The following is a 16,303-nucleotide window of genomic DNA, read 5'->3' as shown; positions in this document are numbered from 1 at the left end:
ACAATCAGATTTAGCACTGGTAGCCGTTTTAAGAATTCTGTTGTGACCCCAGAGTCCACTTAGACATGTTACTTTGAACAATATGCCAGCACTAAAAAATCACACACGTGCCGGCTGGTTCCATTTGGCTCCCCAGTAGGCATTGCACAATGTGGAATCACACACACTGGGATATACTGGATTGGTCACAAACGGAGGGTCTCACTCACCAGGTGAACTGATTTGGTTGTCACATTGCATCTCAGAACTTTGCTAACATGTGTGGAATTTCAAATTCTTAATATTGGGCACACATGAAAACATTTCTTAACATTTTTCTCAATGTAGGAAGATACTTGGGACTCCTCTTGATGCCTTATTTATTCAGCTTCCATCCTGAGCTGAATCTACACTGACCTTAAGAAAAACAAAAACGCTAAGAAAAAAAAACATTATATAGCCCTCAATGCAATTTTCCATCAACTGCTGTACAGCGCCCCCTGGGGTCACATTTTTATAACACATTTATAACGTTATAACTCACCAGTATAGATTAGTCCCCGATTTACCTGCACAAAGCTTATATAGATGTTAGATTATATCCAGTTGTTACTGAACATTCTTTGTGATTTGTTTGCTAGGCAGCTATAGGGCAATGAGCATTCATCTTGCATTCATCTTGATTGGCTTACCAGTTATTTATATGTCTTTAAGAGTGGTGGTCTCGTAATCTGGGGAACCGGGTTCGAGTCTCCGCTCCTCCACCTGCAGCTGCTGGGTGACCTTGGGCCAGTCACACTTCCTTGAAGTCTCTCAGCCCCTCTCACCTCACAGAGGGTTTGTTGTGGGGGAGGAAGGGAAAGGAGATTGTTAGCCGCTTTGAGACTCCTTAAAGGGAGTGAAAGGCGGGATATCAAATCCAAACTCTTCTTCTTCTTCTTCTTGTTCTTCCCATATTTCCCCATCAGTTTCCCAAATGCAAAAAGTCTGTTTCTTATTTCATGTGCTCGGACGACAAAGGGCTTTTTTTTTTTTATAATAATTTTTATTACATTTTTTCCAAATTACAGATAAAACAGAAGAAAGAAAAAACATAAAGAATAGAAAGAAAGAAAAAAAACAGAAAATCACAACCATTTCAACAACTTATTTCAAATTTCTATCGGACTTCCCCGCATCTCCCACATAGTGCATTCTTGACAATAAAGTTATCAGCAAATTATAACCTTATTTCGTGTGTTTCTTTGTATTTTCAATTGCAGTTTAAGTTTAAATCTCTTATTTTCCATTTACTCTAAGAATGTAACATATTGTCATTTTTACCCGTTTAAACTTTGATTCTTTCATAAATATTATCCTATTTCATATATAATCAACTTTCGTTGCTGGGGCTACCATTCCAAGTCATACGGCATCTTAAGATTCATATAACTTATAATACTTTTGCAAATAGTCTTTGAATTTTTTCCAATCCTCCTCCATTGCCTCTTCTCCCAAATCTCGGATCCTTGCAGTCATCTCGGCTAATTCCATGTAGTTCATCAATTGCGTCTGCCAGTCCTCCAGTGTGGGCAAATCTTGGGTCTTCCAATGCTTGGCGATGAGGATTCTTGCTGCTGTTGTAGCATACATAAAAAAAGTTCTATCCTTTTTTAACACCTTCTGGCCGACAATGCCCATAAGAAAGGCCTCCGGTTTCTTGGGAAAGGTGTATTTAAACACCTTTTTTAACTCATTATAGATCATTTCCCAGAAAGCCTTCACTCTTGGGCAGGTCCACCAAAGATGAAAAAATGTCCCTTCAGCCTCCTTACATTTCCAACATTTATTATCGGACAAATGGTAAATCTTAGCAAGCTTGACTGGGGTCATGTACCACCTGTATACCATTTTCATAATATTTTCTTTCAAGGCATTACATGCCGTAAACTTCATACCGGTGGTCCATAACCTTTCCCAGTCCTCAGACATAATGTTGTAACCAATGTCCTGAGCCCATTTTATCATGGCTGATTTAACTGTCTCATCCTGAGTGTTCCATTTAAGCAGCAAGTTATACATTCTCGATAATAACTTGGTCTTTGGTTCTAACAACTCTGTCTCGAGTTTCGATTTTTCCACCTGGAATCCTGTTTTTTTGTCTAACTTAAAAACCTCATTAATTTGGGCATAATGTAGCCAATCTTGCACCTTACCTTTTAATTTTTCAAAGCTCTGCAACCTCCAATTACCTCCAATGTTTTCTATTATTTCCCAATACTTCGGCCAGTAGGCCTCCATATTGGGTTTTTTTCCGAGCCTTGGCCTCTATTGGTGATATCCACCTCGGAGTTTTACTTTCCAATAAGTCCTTATATTTTTTCCAGACCATAAATATTGCTTTTCTGACAATATGGTTTTTAAACATTCCAAATGTTTTTGCCTTGTCATACCACAGGTACGCATGCCAACCTAACGAATTGTTAAAGCCTTCCAGATCTAGGACATCAGTGTTTTCTAACAGAATCCAATCTTTCATCCAGCAGAAGGCCGCAGCTTCATAGTATAACCTTAAGTCCGGCAGGGCAAACCCCCCTCTCTCCTTTGCATCAGTTAGTATTTTAAACTTTATTCGGGGCTTTTTGCCCTGCCAGACAAATTTAGAGATGTCCTTCTGCCACTTTCCAAAGCAATCCACTCTGTCCACAATCTGCAAGGCCTGGAACAAAAACAACATTTTTGGCAAAACGTTCATTTTTATAGCTGCAATTCGGCCTAACAAGGATAGTTTCAATCTTGACCAAATTTCTAGATCTTTTTTCACTTCTGACCAACATTTCTCATAATTATCTTTAAATAAATTCAAATTCTTGGAAGAGAGATTGACCCCCAGGTATTTCACTTTTTTAACAATATTTAGTTCTTTAACGCACTTCAGTTGTTCTAGCAACTGTTCCTGCATGTGGTTGAATCATATTGAATATGCTGATAGTATATTAATTCCAAGTAGGCTTGCTAAGATGTATAAGACTGAATCAGATAAGTGCTGGAGATGCAGTGAGGTTGAGGGAAGGTTCTTTCATATGTGGTGGACCCGTAAAAGGGTAAAAGAGTATTGGAAAATAATTTATAATGAATTGAAAAAAATGTTTAAAAGCACTTCCCCCTCCAAAAACAACCAGAGTCCTTTTTGTTTGGGATAATTCAGATGGAAATTCCCAGGTATCAAAAAAGGTCATTTATGTATGCCACTACTGTGGCCAGTGTTTTGTTAGCCCCAAAATGGAACCAAAGAAGAATGGCAGCTTAAAGTAATGGAATATGCACAGTTTGTGGATCTAACTTATAGAATAAGAGAACAAGAAGAACATTCGTTTAAAGAAGATTGGGAAATGTTTATTGACTATATGGGGGGAAATTGTGTATACTTGAAAACGTTGGCAGTGTTCAAAGGCACTGATTTTGACCCCACACACAGTGGCAACCTATTTCAGAGCCTTTCGTAAAAGATCTGCTATCGGCTGAGTCTAATCTTATCTTCCTGACCATGCATAAGAAGGCAACTGATCAGATGGTATGGGACGGGAACAACTGTTCTCCACAAAGAGTATGGCAGTGGCAAGAGTTCCTTTATTCTGAATGCTGTGAAACAGGGAAGGTGCCCTCCCTTCCCCATTTCACCCTGTAGACCGTTGTCAGAGGGTCTACGCTCTTAGGACACAAGAAGAGCCTCCTGATTCATGGGAGCTGGTCAGAAGCAAGGGAATGCCAAGGGGAGGGTGATGGAAGGCTGCAATTCTCCAAGGCACAGATGCAGGGGAAATGCAGCGCTCAGCAGCGCAGTTGAAAGGGAGCCTTTGCCAGGAAGTTTGGACAATGAGTCATCCTCTGCTGGAACATCAGAGAACAGACACACACACATTGTCGGAGCTCTGTGGAAGGCAGCGCACACAGAGCACAGAATGCATGTGCTTTTGTTGTAAAGTTGCTTTGAATTACTTTTTGAAAAATAAAAGACATAAAGAGGAGACTAATAAGTTAAATAAATATAAAGCGGCAGCCAGCTGAATTTTACTCGGAAATCTGAGGAGCTAATTCAGTCATGGGTCATTCATTTCAATGGGTCTACTTTTGAGTAAAACTTAGTTGAATACCCCACTAAGTGATGGATATCCATTCTGAGGGAATCTGTATGGATCCGCATTCACACATGACCACCCCCCTAGACAGCTCTTTCTGCATACCGAGCACTGATATCTTATGGAAAACTTACTGTGTCCTGCTATTCTTTGACTTTTGCACTCATCAGAATTTTGCGATGCCATTCTCCAGCTGAACAATGGTTACAAAGTTGTGTATGTTAGGGGGAAGTGTGCCTACGAATGCATACATTAGTAAAAGTAGCAAAAAAATGCAGGTTATTGGGGAAAATTGCTTGCAAAAATGTGTACATTGACTAATACAAAAATCTACTTGTTGGTAGAAATTCACACTAAAATGATGGTGAATTTCTATCAGGAATTTAAAAATAAAAATATATTGTGAATTGCTGCAAAAACCAGGCAACCGAATTTAAGAACAACAATTTCTAATTCAGAAAAGGCATGGAGGTAGGTAATTTTTAGGATGAGCACCTGTCACATCCTGTTTCTTGTATAACAACATCAACAACAATAATAATAATAATAATAGTACCCCGCCCTTCTGGCTGAGTTTCCCCAGCCACTCTGGGTGGCTTCCAGCACATATCAAAGCATAATAAAATGTCTAACATTAAAAACTGCCCGATACAGGGCTGCCTTCAGATGTCTTCTAGAAGTTGTGTAGTTTTTCATCTCTTTGACAGGGCAGGTGCCACTACCGAGAAGGCCCTCTGCCTGGTTCCCTGTAACTTCACTTCTTGTAGTGAGGGAACCACCAGAAGGCCCTTGAAGGTGGACCTCAGTGTCCTGGCTGAATAATGGGGGGGGGGGCGTATAAGCAGCTTAGAACCAAGATTTTGCAATTAAGACCCCACCAGAGGAATATGCCGTGCTTCGCCTCACTTCACTGGCTAGCATGAGGAGCGCAGGGAACATTCTGGGTCACCTCGTGCTTGGGAGTGAAAAGATCTCCCTGACAGGGTGGGTCTGCTTGCCTGTGCGAGAGGGATGGGCAGGGGAGTACCGAAATGTAATTGTTTCGACTTATAGCTTGAGGATCAGGATGAAGAGCATACTTTCAAGAAAATATAGAATAATTTTTAAAAAATGAAGGCTGCAATGCTGTACAGTGGTACCTCAGGTTAAGTACTTAATTTGTTCCGGAGGTCCGTTCTTAACCTGAAACTGTTCTTAACCTGAAGCACCACTTTAGCTAATGGGGCCTCCTGCTGCTGCTGTGTCGCCGGAGCATGATTTCTGTTCTCATCCTGAAGCAAAGTTCTTAACCTGAGGTAATATTTCTGGGTTAGCGGAGTCTGTAACCTGAAGCGTATGTAACCTGAGGTACCACTGTACTGAACTGGGAGCAAGTCCCATTGTAAAAAGATTGCCTGCTGGGTTCAGCTAGTCCTTCCACCAAACAGAAAAACCTCGGGTTTGGGCTATATTATACATTAACTGAATCACAGGGAACCGTCATCTCAAAGTTTTGAACTTCTGTGATTCTTCCATAGAGATTGTTGCTAGAAATGTGCCCCTAAGTGGTGACATAACAATACGGTCGTCACCAAATCCAAAAGGGCCATCAAATGACAGCAAAGAATTACGGTAGTGTGTGATTCTTCCATGCTTCAGTTGTGCTTCTTCTGTACACTCTGCAAAACGGATCCCATGGCGAGAGGCACACGCCCAGATTTCAGGGACTGAAGCATATTCTGAGTGTGTGAAATTCAGTTCTGCCCCGCGCGAATGTGTTGCTTATCCTGTCTTTTACTGCAGAAGTACAGCTGTGTTTTCTAATCTGTTGGCTGAAAGCTCTGTGGAAAATAAGGACATCTAAGTTTTCTGAATAGGAATGCAATTTGCATTGTTAAGAACATAAGCCAGAGAGAGAGAGAGAAATACAGTGATTTCATAGTTAGTGTGTTGAGTTTGCTGTGGAAAAAAGTAAGCATGTGAACTTGTGCACAGACTACAAGAAAGGTACAGGCATGATTGCTTTTAATCTACAGTGGTACCTCGTGTTACGGACGCTTCAGGTTACAAATGCTTTAGGTTACAGACTCCATTAACCCAAAAATAGTACCTCGGGTTAAGAACTTTGCTTCAGGATGAGAACAGAAATCGCACGGTGGCGGCAGCAGGAGGCACCATTAGCTAAAGTGGTACCTCAGGTTAAGAACAGTTTCAGGTTAAGAACGGGCCTCCAGAACGAATTCAGTTCTTAACCAGAGGTACCACTGTACTATATTGGGGGGGGGGGTTGCTTTTTCTCCATAGCTGCCTCTTGAGATATTGTTGCCAGATTCGGCACAAGGGTTCCCAATGTGAGGGTCGCCATCTTTCCCAATGTTTGGATGTTGACTGCCATTTTGAATCAAGATGGAGAACCAAAATGTCACTTTAGTGTGATTTCACCTGTTTTTTGGCATAGGTTCAGCCGCCTCCCATGAGATCATCGCCAAACTTGGCATGAAAGTTACTGAGGGTTTATTCCTCACGTTTTGGATGCCAGGCGTATTTTTAATGAAGATGTGGGACTGAATCATCACTTTGGTCTGATTTGGCCCCCTTTTGGGCATAGGTTTGCCTGCCTGTTGAGATATTATCGCCAAACTCAGCGCAAGGGTTTCTGTGGTGTGCAGAATGGTCTATGTTGGTGTTTACATGCTGGTCACCATTTTGATTCAAGATGGCGGAGCAAAATGCCATTTTGACATGACTTTGCCCAGTTTTTTTTGCATAGGTTCAGCCACCTCTTAAGATATCGTTGCAAACTTGGCACAAGGTGGAGGTGGCAGTCTTTGTTGGCATTTGGATGCTGGGCACCATGTTGAACCTAAACATTACTTGGTTTTTGGCATGATGGATCCAAACTCACAAATTACACCACCCATTTAAAAATCAATTATTTTTGGTTTCTGAAATTCCCAGACAGCACCAGGTACTTCCCGCTAGTATTGATGTAAGTATTAAAGCTCCCCCCCCCAATAAGTAATTAAATCCAACCATCATGTCAGAGCAGAGATTGCATATAGCAATGTTGCATCCTGTCAGGGGCTCAGGGACAGAGGCACAGGGGAGAGAGGAGATGGAGAGCGAAGGGGAAGGATCTGAGGGCAGCGTAGGGGAGTATGACAGTGACCCGAGAGATTCCATGAGCTTCTCCAGCGAATCAGAAGATTCCCAGAAGGAGGCGCCGATGGTCAGGGTGAGGGGGGTCCCAGGGGGGATGCACCAGAAACAGGGGGCCAGCGGGGACTCCCAAAGCAGCAGCTGGAAATCAGGACCAGCTTCCCCACCAGAGCAGAGTGGGGGGGAAGAGTCCCAGGTGTCAGGTCCAGCTAGCCCCCCCGAAGGGGGAAGCAGTGACAGGAGCAGTGAAACGGTCAGGAGGAAGGTTACCGGCTGGGCGTGCGCGCCAAGTGCGTGAGATAGCAGGCAGTTCGGATCGGGAACCAGGTCCTAAAGCCCGCCGGAGGCAGGGGGAAGACTCAGGGGACTCAGCGTCAGAAGAGTCTAGGAAGGGCGAGACCCCAGCTGACAGGCGGACCCAGCGGAGGAAAGAGCAGAGGAAGAGGTGGAGCAAGGCTAGGGTCTTAAACTGGTGTATGGGGGGCGGAGACTCAGACGGAGCTTCAGAGGTCTAGAGTCTCAGACGTAGAGCTGCACGCTGCTGATGTGAAAGACAAACTGAACTTCAATAAAGACTTTTGTATATAACAACGGACTGGCGTTGGTCCTTTGTGAGCTGGGACCTAGGGCAGCTCTGACACATCCTAAACACACTTACCTGGGATGAGAGTTATGTGCCACTGAATGCAGTAGGAATTGTTTCTGAGAATACATGAGTACAATTGCGTTGTAAGGAAGTAATTTTTCTTTGTCTTTTGATCCTGGAACCTCTCTGATCTGAATTATTGTTGCAGTGTTCCCATGATTCTTATGCTTAAGTTTGGATGAATTATTTGTGAGAGTTCCCTAGTATAAGAGCAGTAAGCAAGAGGCTTCTCTGCCAGCCCTGGCCATTCCAACAACAGCCACAGAAAATATACTACAGGAAGATTATTGTGGCAAAATAGAAGATACCTGATCTAGGAGCATGGCGGGAGAGACCTTGCCCTCTTCTTTTAAAGCATGGGTAGGCAAACTAAGGCCTTGGGGGCCAGATCCAGCCCAATCGCCTTCTAAATCCAGCCCGTGGACGGTCTGGGAATCAGCGTGTTTTTACATGAGTAGAATGTGTGCTTTTATTTAAAATGCATCTCTGGGTTATTTGTGGGGTATAGGAATTCGTTCACCCCCCCCCAATACAGTCGGCCACCCCCCACAAGGTCTGAGGGACAGTGGACCGCCCCCCTGCTGAAAAGGTTTGCTGACCTATCATGGGAATTGGGGTTGCTTGTGTGTAAACCTCCAGCCGTTCCCAACTGCTTGGGGTGGTTGTGTCTTTCCCCGGCTGAGCAGCCCTTATGCGCTGCTGCTCAATCGCTGGCAGAATCTGTCAGTGGGTGTCTCCTAAATTTCCTCCAGCATAAGAATTCCTTAACGGACAACCTTCACCTTGCCTCTCTGCGCGGAAGCCTTCTGCGCAGAGTGGGCGTGCCAAGCGGTGGTCCTCCACTCTCCTCACTGACTTCACTGGAAGAGTCTCGGAGCCTCCCCTCCGAAGTGCTCTCTGCCTCTCCCTTCTTCCTGGTGTCACCTGGACTTCTTTCCCCAGAGGACGTCCTCTCTCTTCCCTTACTCATTCCCTCTCCTGCAGAATCTGGGAGCCTAGCCTCTCCCCTCTGCTCCGATGTCAGTTCCCTGACATGACCTCTGCTTTAAAAACATAAAAAGCTAAGAAGTGCCAGCAGTCAGATATTGGCAGGCAGGCTCATCATGTAGTCCTTGCCTTGTGACTCTCCATTTCACATCCTCCCATTTCTCATGGAATCAGCATCCAGGATTTCTAGGAAACGTTCCTCCCAAATAGACTTTGCGCAGGAACCAGTCATCGGAAGGACATCAGCTCCACTTGTGCTTACAGGTTGTGCGCTCAAATCCAAGTGGTGCAATGCAAGTTGTGTGTATTTCTCAACTGTTCCCAAAAGTTGCTAAGGTGATTGTATGTATGTGCGCTGACAGATTTGCTGCTGCATTGTGTTGATTGCTGCTTCTGTTGTTTTATGGCTCTTGCCTCCTTCCCTTCATGAAAGGACACGGCAGGCTAGGGTCTAAAGAGCACACGTCTCTGAGAGAACTTCCTTGCCCTTGTTCACAAACAATCAGTCCTCTGGTCATTCTTTTGATCTCCACAGCCTGGTTCTTCCAATGTCTGATGTGTGGCTAAACTGCAAGTTATATTAAGCCCGCAAGGAGAAAGCACACATTTGCTTTTACTTTGCTTTTTTAAAAAAATATTTTTTATTAATTTTTCATTAATAACATTCCAGTTGACAACATATCAAATCTTGCTGAATCATAATACAAATAATAAAGCCAATTATACATTCCAAATTAAAAAAAAATAATTAGGGGGACTTCTCATGTTCTGGCTGATCAGGAGGATTTTATTATTATTATTGTTCCTACTTTTTTCCTCTAGTTTTTTGCAAATATCATAACCCATTGTCTTATCATCACAATCACTGGTATGCAACTTTCCATTGTGTTTAATTGCTTTTTCTTTACTAATCAGCACCCAGGGAGATTGGGGCAGGGGGTTGGGACTGGAGGAGAGGAAGGCAACACTTTGCGCCTACCACTTTGGCCCTGATTTGAATCACACCCACTCACCTGCCTGTGTGGCTGCCATTTGTCTCAGCAGTAGCACTGCTGTTGGCACGGGGACAGCCTGCCAGGCACTAATCTGTCAAGCAACAGGGAAGGCAGAGTTATTCATTGGGGGGGGGTTGCAAGTGCAGACAGACCCACCACCACCTGTGACTTAGGGGGTCCACACTGCCCTTGCCCTGGGCAAAGGGCCTTAACACTTTTCAGACATTTGGGTGGCATATATTGACCTGAATGTGTGAACTGAGATAAGTGTAGTAGTAGAGTGGTACCTCTGGATGCGAATGGGATCCATTCCGGAGGCCCGTTCGCATCCTGAGTAGAACGTAACATGCGAACTGCATGTCTGCAAGTCTGCGGGTCACGTTTCGCTGCTTCCGTGCATGCGTGTGACGTCATTTTGAGCATCTGTGCATGCACGAGCGGCAAAACCCGGAAGTAACGGAACACGTAACTCGCCATGGAGCGTAACCTGAAAACACTCAACCTGAAGCATATTTAACCTGAGCTATGACTGTAGTAGGGATGCAGGTGGTGCTGTGGTCTATACCACAGAGCCTAGCACTTGCTGATCAGAAGGTTGGGGGTTCGAATCCCTGCGACGGGGTGAGCTCCCGTTGCTCGGTCCCTGCTCCTGCCAACCTAGCAGTTTGAAAGCACGTCAAAGTGCAAGTAGATAAATAGGTACCGCTCCAGCGGGAAGGTAAACAGCATTTCCGTGCGCTGCTCTGATTCAGCAGAAGCGGCTTAGTCATGCTGGCCATGACCCGGAAGCTGTACGCCGGCTCCCTCGGCCAATAAAGCAAGATGAGCGCCGCAACCCCAGAGTTGGTCACGACTGGACCTAATGGTCAGGGATCCTTTATGACTGTAGTAATATATTATTTATACCCCACCCATCTGGCTGGGTTTCCCCAGCCACTGTGGGCAGCTCCCAACAGAATATTAAAAACACAATAAAACATCAAACATTAAAAACTTTCCTAAAGAGGGCTGCCTTGTTTAATGTATTGATGCCTATTGTATTGTCCATATAAGCTGACAGGTTTCTTCTGATTTTCTTCATGCTTCCCACCCCACTTTCCTTTCTCTGGTTTTCTTTTTCTTTTTTAAAATTTCCTAAATCAATTTTAAATAAAAAATCATTTAAAAAACAAAATCTGATGAGGAATGCTGGGGAGGAAAGCATCTAACACCCTCTCAATTTTCCTGATTGAAATCCTTCCCCATTGCCCTTTGCTTTGCTGGGGGCGGGGGCGGGTGAAGACAGGTACGACTGGTGTTTCACCACCACCAGTAGGGTCAAAAAGCACCTGTGGATGAGGAGTGGATTTAGATCAAGGAATCAGGCCCAGAGGGCAAAAGTATTCTGTGTGCATCTGCCCCAATGCCAATTATAGAGGGTCTTCCTATGGCCTGCTTTGAAATAAAATAAAAAGCCACTGGGATAGCCAGTCACAAACAATGCAAAAAATGGTCTACAGTCCCAACAAAGATCTTTTCCTGACCTGGAAGCATTTCTAGCCTTGCCAGGTCAGAAGAAGGCAACGCCCGAGGGGTGGAGCTCTTTAGACCTAGTGTTATGTACTGAAGTTCTCACCCTGGGCCAGCAGGGGGATACTGTAGATAGTTATGCAAATAAGGGATCAAAAGTGACTTTCAGTGATTGGATAGTTTTAGAAAATTGTTACAGTTACGTTGTACTGGAGCTCTATATAAGCAGGCTGACTGAACCCTTCAGTCCAGTTCTGTTCTAGCCTGTGAATAAACAAGAGCTGTTTGAAGAATTGCTGTGTCGTCTGATATGTTCACCCACAACTTAACACCTAGCAAGATAGTATTGCCTCTTCTTCCTCTACTGTAGTCTCAACTATCTCATTGTTCAAGGGAAGGTGCAGACCAGGAAACTCTGGGGTTTAAGCTCTAATTGATCCTGGCAAGCCTAAGTTTGCACTGTTGTTGAGTTATACTTGCTGGGCCATAGTTCTGTCTTGCTTTGGGATGGAGAAAAAAAATTGATTCAGTTTGCATTTTAATGAGATACTACCTAATTTGTTCTTGCTGAAACAATATGCAAACTGAGATGGGGCCAACCTTTTAAAATTTGTGCATCTCTGAATGTTGCAATGCAGTTGTCAAACAACCAAAGAAGAATGCACACAGACGCCTGTGCCTATATTAGAACTGTGGCGATGTGGAAATGTTGTGAACTGAACTTAAAATTTGAGAAATGAGAAACCGAGAGAAACCAAAATTGACCGACATTCTCATCTAAACTTCTGACATTGGGATTAAATCAATGCCTAGTTCAGCTTGACTGGTGTGTAGAATTCACACTGGCAGCCTCCTAAGAGTCAGGTCTCACTTTTTTCTTAAAATGTCTCCCAATAAGGTGCCTACAACAGTCACCCAGCCATATTCGATGCTATAAGGTAGAGGTAAAGGGGACCCCTGACCATTAGGTCCAGTCATGGCCAACTCTGGGGTTGCGGCGCTCATCTCGCTTTATTGGCCGAGGGAGCCGGCGTACAGCTTCCAGGTCATGTGGCCAGCATGACTAAGCCACTTCTGGCGAACCAGAGCAGCACACGGAAACGCCGTTTGCCTTCCCACCGGACTGGTACCTATTTATCTACTTGCACTTTGACGTGCTTTCGAACTGCTAGGTTGGCAGGAGCAGGGACCGAGCAAAAGGAGCTCACCCTGTGGCGGGGATTGGAACCGCTGACCTTCTGATCGGCAAGTCCTAGGCTCTGTGGTTTAATCCACAGCACCACCCGCATCCCATTCCATGCTATGCTCCACCACAATTGACTCACTGGTGGAGAATTATTGGTCCCTACCGTGAAATATTGAATTTTGAGAGCTAGAAAGAGATGATAGCCTTGCACTCATAGTGTGCAACCTCAGGAAAGGCCTCTGTGGAATGAGTAACCTGGCCATTTTTGGTGTGTGCTGTAAACTAACCTTTGGGGAAGGGCTGGAGATACTTAGAAGATGGCAGCCCAGTCCTGTGAAATTCTCGGGCTGAGTTTGTTCCTTTAAAAATATGACCAATGTGGTGTGCTGCTCCCCAGATTTGACTCCTTGCACAGACATGATGACGAAGCAAAGCACATGGTACATTCTAGGGCCAGGGCCTCACCTATGAATAGATTATTATTTGGGGCGGGGGATGAGGTTTTTTTAAAGTATTCAATACAGAAGCTAGAAAATAGCAGAAGATGGTCACCTTTCTAATGTTGGAAGAGTCATGCATGAGCAAAGCTTCTTGAGCTGGCTTTGGATTCCACTTGCATGTCCTGTGTGACCTTTCTAAGGTTTCTCCCACAAATGACGCAAACATTGCCCATCTTTGTAATCTGAATGGAAAGCTGAGGCAACCCCAGTTCCCACAAACGCTTTAGGAGTTTGACAGCTGCTGTTCCTTGCTTCATTTATGAAGACGATTTTTATGCTGCCCTTTATCAGATGATCTCAGGGACGTTGTGTGAACCAGCACTTTGATGTGGCTAAGTAATGTATAAAGTTGGTGGTGCACACCCATATGAATGGCACTTTTTGAGACCTTGGCTCAGCGGCAAGTCGCACCCCCACTTCACCTGACCCCATCCCCACACTTCCAATACAGGTGGGTGCCATCACTTATGAATTGGATTATGAGAGGCAATATAAATCAAAACTTTATTCAAAAATGGGATATGTTTAAGAAATATTTAATGAAATACAATAGCAGTGTGGTGTCTATGATAGCGTTTGAATGATTTCTGTGTATATGATAGATAAAACTAAAGCAAAAGGTTTCATAAGAAGTAATAAATTTTAAGATCACATAATTAGTATAAAGTTATAGCCATGTACACAACTGGAAAACAGAAAAGGTAAATACGTTGGGGGAGGTGGGAAGTCTTATGTACATACAAAAGAACGTATGGTGAATTGTATTGTATAGAACTGTCTTTGATTTGTATACTTTTTCTTTTTTCATAATACCATATATAACAATGTAATGTTGTCAAGCAAACTTAATAAAATATTTTTTTTAAAAAAATGAATTGGACTCTATATTGGCTAGTATACATTTTCTTCCATTTTCTATCCTGTCCAAGATTTGCAAAGAACATTTTCCCATGGACTGCTGCTGTTGGAGCTGCCCAGGGAATACTGACCTGCTGAGGGCCTGAGGGCCCTGCTCTGCCTCTCTCCATCGGTCTAGGGCGAGGCCTGACAGGCTGGAGCAGCTCCTGGTGGACAGGCCACAGGGTTACTGCTGGACCTCATGGTTGGCCTCTACACCAAGTGCAGTTGCCACTTGGTGCTCCAGAGGGACAGCCTAGTCTTGGACTTCCTCAAGTGGGAATGGACCTCCAGATTATTGAAAGCCAAGGCAGGCTACCCAGAGTCAACATCCACCTTACCACTGGCAGGAGGCCTGAGAGCCCCACCATCTCCAACATGGCCCGGTATTCAAGGACCCCAGCCAGCGAAGCATCTGGCTGAGCTGGCTTAACAACAGACATGAGGTGCATGTGTGTATTTTAATGAACTGAACAGAGTCATGGGGATGCAGAGATTGTGCGAACGAACTTAGTGCTTAGCTTATCTTTTAATTGCTATTTTGCTAATGTTTTTAATATTGTTTTATAGATTCTAAATGCTGCGTTGATTTGTTAATCACATGACTTGCCATAATTGTGAGGTTTAGCCTACTTTTTAGTTGCTGTTTAGTTAAGCTTTTTAACTGATAATTTGTTAATTATTTTATATGATGTATGCTGTATTCGTGATGTGCTACTATGTTTTATTATGCTATGGTTATTTGTTGGTTTGTAAGCCACTTTGAGATTCACTTGAATGGAAAGCGGCGTCGAAATACAATACAGTGGTGCCCCGCAAGACGAATGCCTCGCAAGACGGAAAACTCGCTAGACGAAAGGGTTTTCCGTTTTTTGAGCTGCTTCGCAAGACGAATTTCCCTATGGGCTTGCTTTGCAAGACGAAAAACGAAAACGTCTTGCAAGTTTGTTTCCTTTTTCTTAACACCATTAATACAGTTGCGACTTGACTTCGAGGAGCAACTCATAGAACGCGGTGTGGTAGCCTTTTTTGAGGTTTTTGAAGACTTTGGTGATTTTTGAAGCTTTTCCAAAACTTCTTTTAAACTTTTAAAACTTTTTTGGTTTTTTTTTTTTGGATTTTGGGTTGGGGTGTTTGGAATTCAAGGACTTGGTGTTGGGGAGGGGTTTGCAAGAATCTGGAAGCTTGTGTGTTTTTTTCTGCATTTTTATGATTTTATGTGACCATTGGGCCACTCTGCTGTTTTTTTAAAAAAAATTCTGGATTTGAATTTCTGTGTGGTGGGCGGCTGGGGGAACAGTTGAGGAGGGGGTTCTTCAGCAAGAAGCAAAGAGTGGAAGAGGAACCTTCTTCGAGTTGTCCCCCAGAGTCTTAGAAAATGTACTGTACACTTTGTTGATTTTTAAATGTTTTTCTGTCATGTTTAGAAACTTAATTTATTGTTCCTTCAATTTTTGAAATGCTCTTTACAGTATGTGTGACTTTAAAGAGCACTTAATAAACTCTTGTTGTACCAAATTTGGCTTCGTTTGGACTTTTTTTTGACCATAGGAACGCATTAATTGAATTTCAATGCATTCCTATGGGATTTCGTGCTTCGCAAGACGAAAAATTCGCTAGATGAAAAATCTCGCGGAACGAATTAATTTCGTCTTGCGAGGCACCACTGTAAATCAAAATCAAATAAATTGAATGGAAACACTTCCTTTAAAATCCCAAGCATAGCCCAGAGGTGTGCGTTTCTGTTCGTTGTCTGGGTCTTTCCTTAGAAGTGCTCCAATGCTGAGATTCCATGGCAGCAATTGTGATATCCAGTTATGCCCAGGCTTGCACAGAATGGGTGCAGGCGAGGCCAATGGCTTTGCACGAGTGCCTGCAAACATCCTTCCTCTGCAGGAATTGCAGGTGTCCTTACTGACCGTGGATCCCGAGGCCAGTGACTGACAGCCTGGTTCGCCTGGTTCCCATGCCATCCAACGGTTGTAAGAAACGCCGGCTGCTGACCAACTGAGCGTGATGCCCAACAGGAGGCACATGGGCCCTGTGCCTGCCAGGAACCCCAAAAGCAGGCTGGCCGGCCGACTGGCTGATGGAGAGGCGGGGAAGAACCTCCTGCCTTCGCTCCCTGGGCAAGGCTCTCCTGAGCTCACATCCAATCCATGTTTCTAGTCGCTAATGAAAGTGCTCTGAGCTCTCCTAAGCCACCTCTATTATGTGTTCACTGGTCTATGTTATTCCAGTGTGTAGACACTGGGCTTCCTCTTGTTTGCTTTCCAAGTCCCTTTGCTTAGGCTGGGTCTGACTCGGGAGTTTCCTTATCAGCCCTGTGCAGGCAGCTCCTGTGCGGC

General features: G+C 44.0%; 1 long non-coding RNA gene across 1 annotated transcript in view; it reads left to right on the top strand.

Annotated features, from left to right (window-relative positions):
* Positions 1-16,303, top strand: part of LOC309522167 — a 233,678-nt gene that overhangs the window by 186,705 nt on the left and 30,670 nt on the right. The window lies entirely within an intron of this gene.

Source organism: Podarcis vaucheri, assembly GCF_965113315.1.
Source record: "Podarcis vaucheri genome assembly, chromosome: 17".
In the NCBI taxonomy this organism is placed as follows: domain Eukaryota; kingdom Metazoa; phylum Chordata; class Lepidosauria; order Squamata; family Lacertidae; genus Podarcis; species Podarcis vaucheri.
Note: the sequence above shows the minus strand (reverse complement) of the source record. Positions and strands in the feature narration are given on the sequence as shown.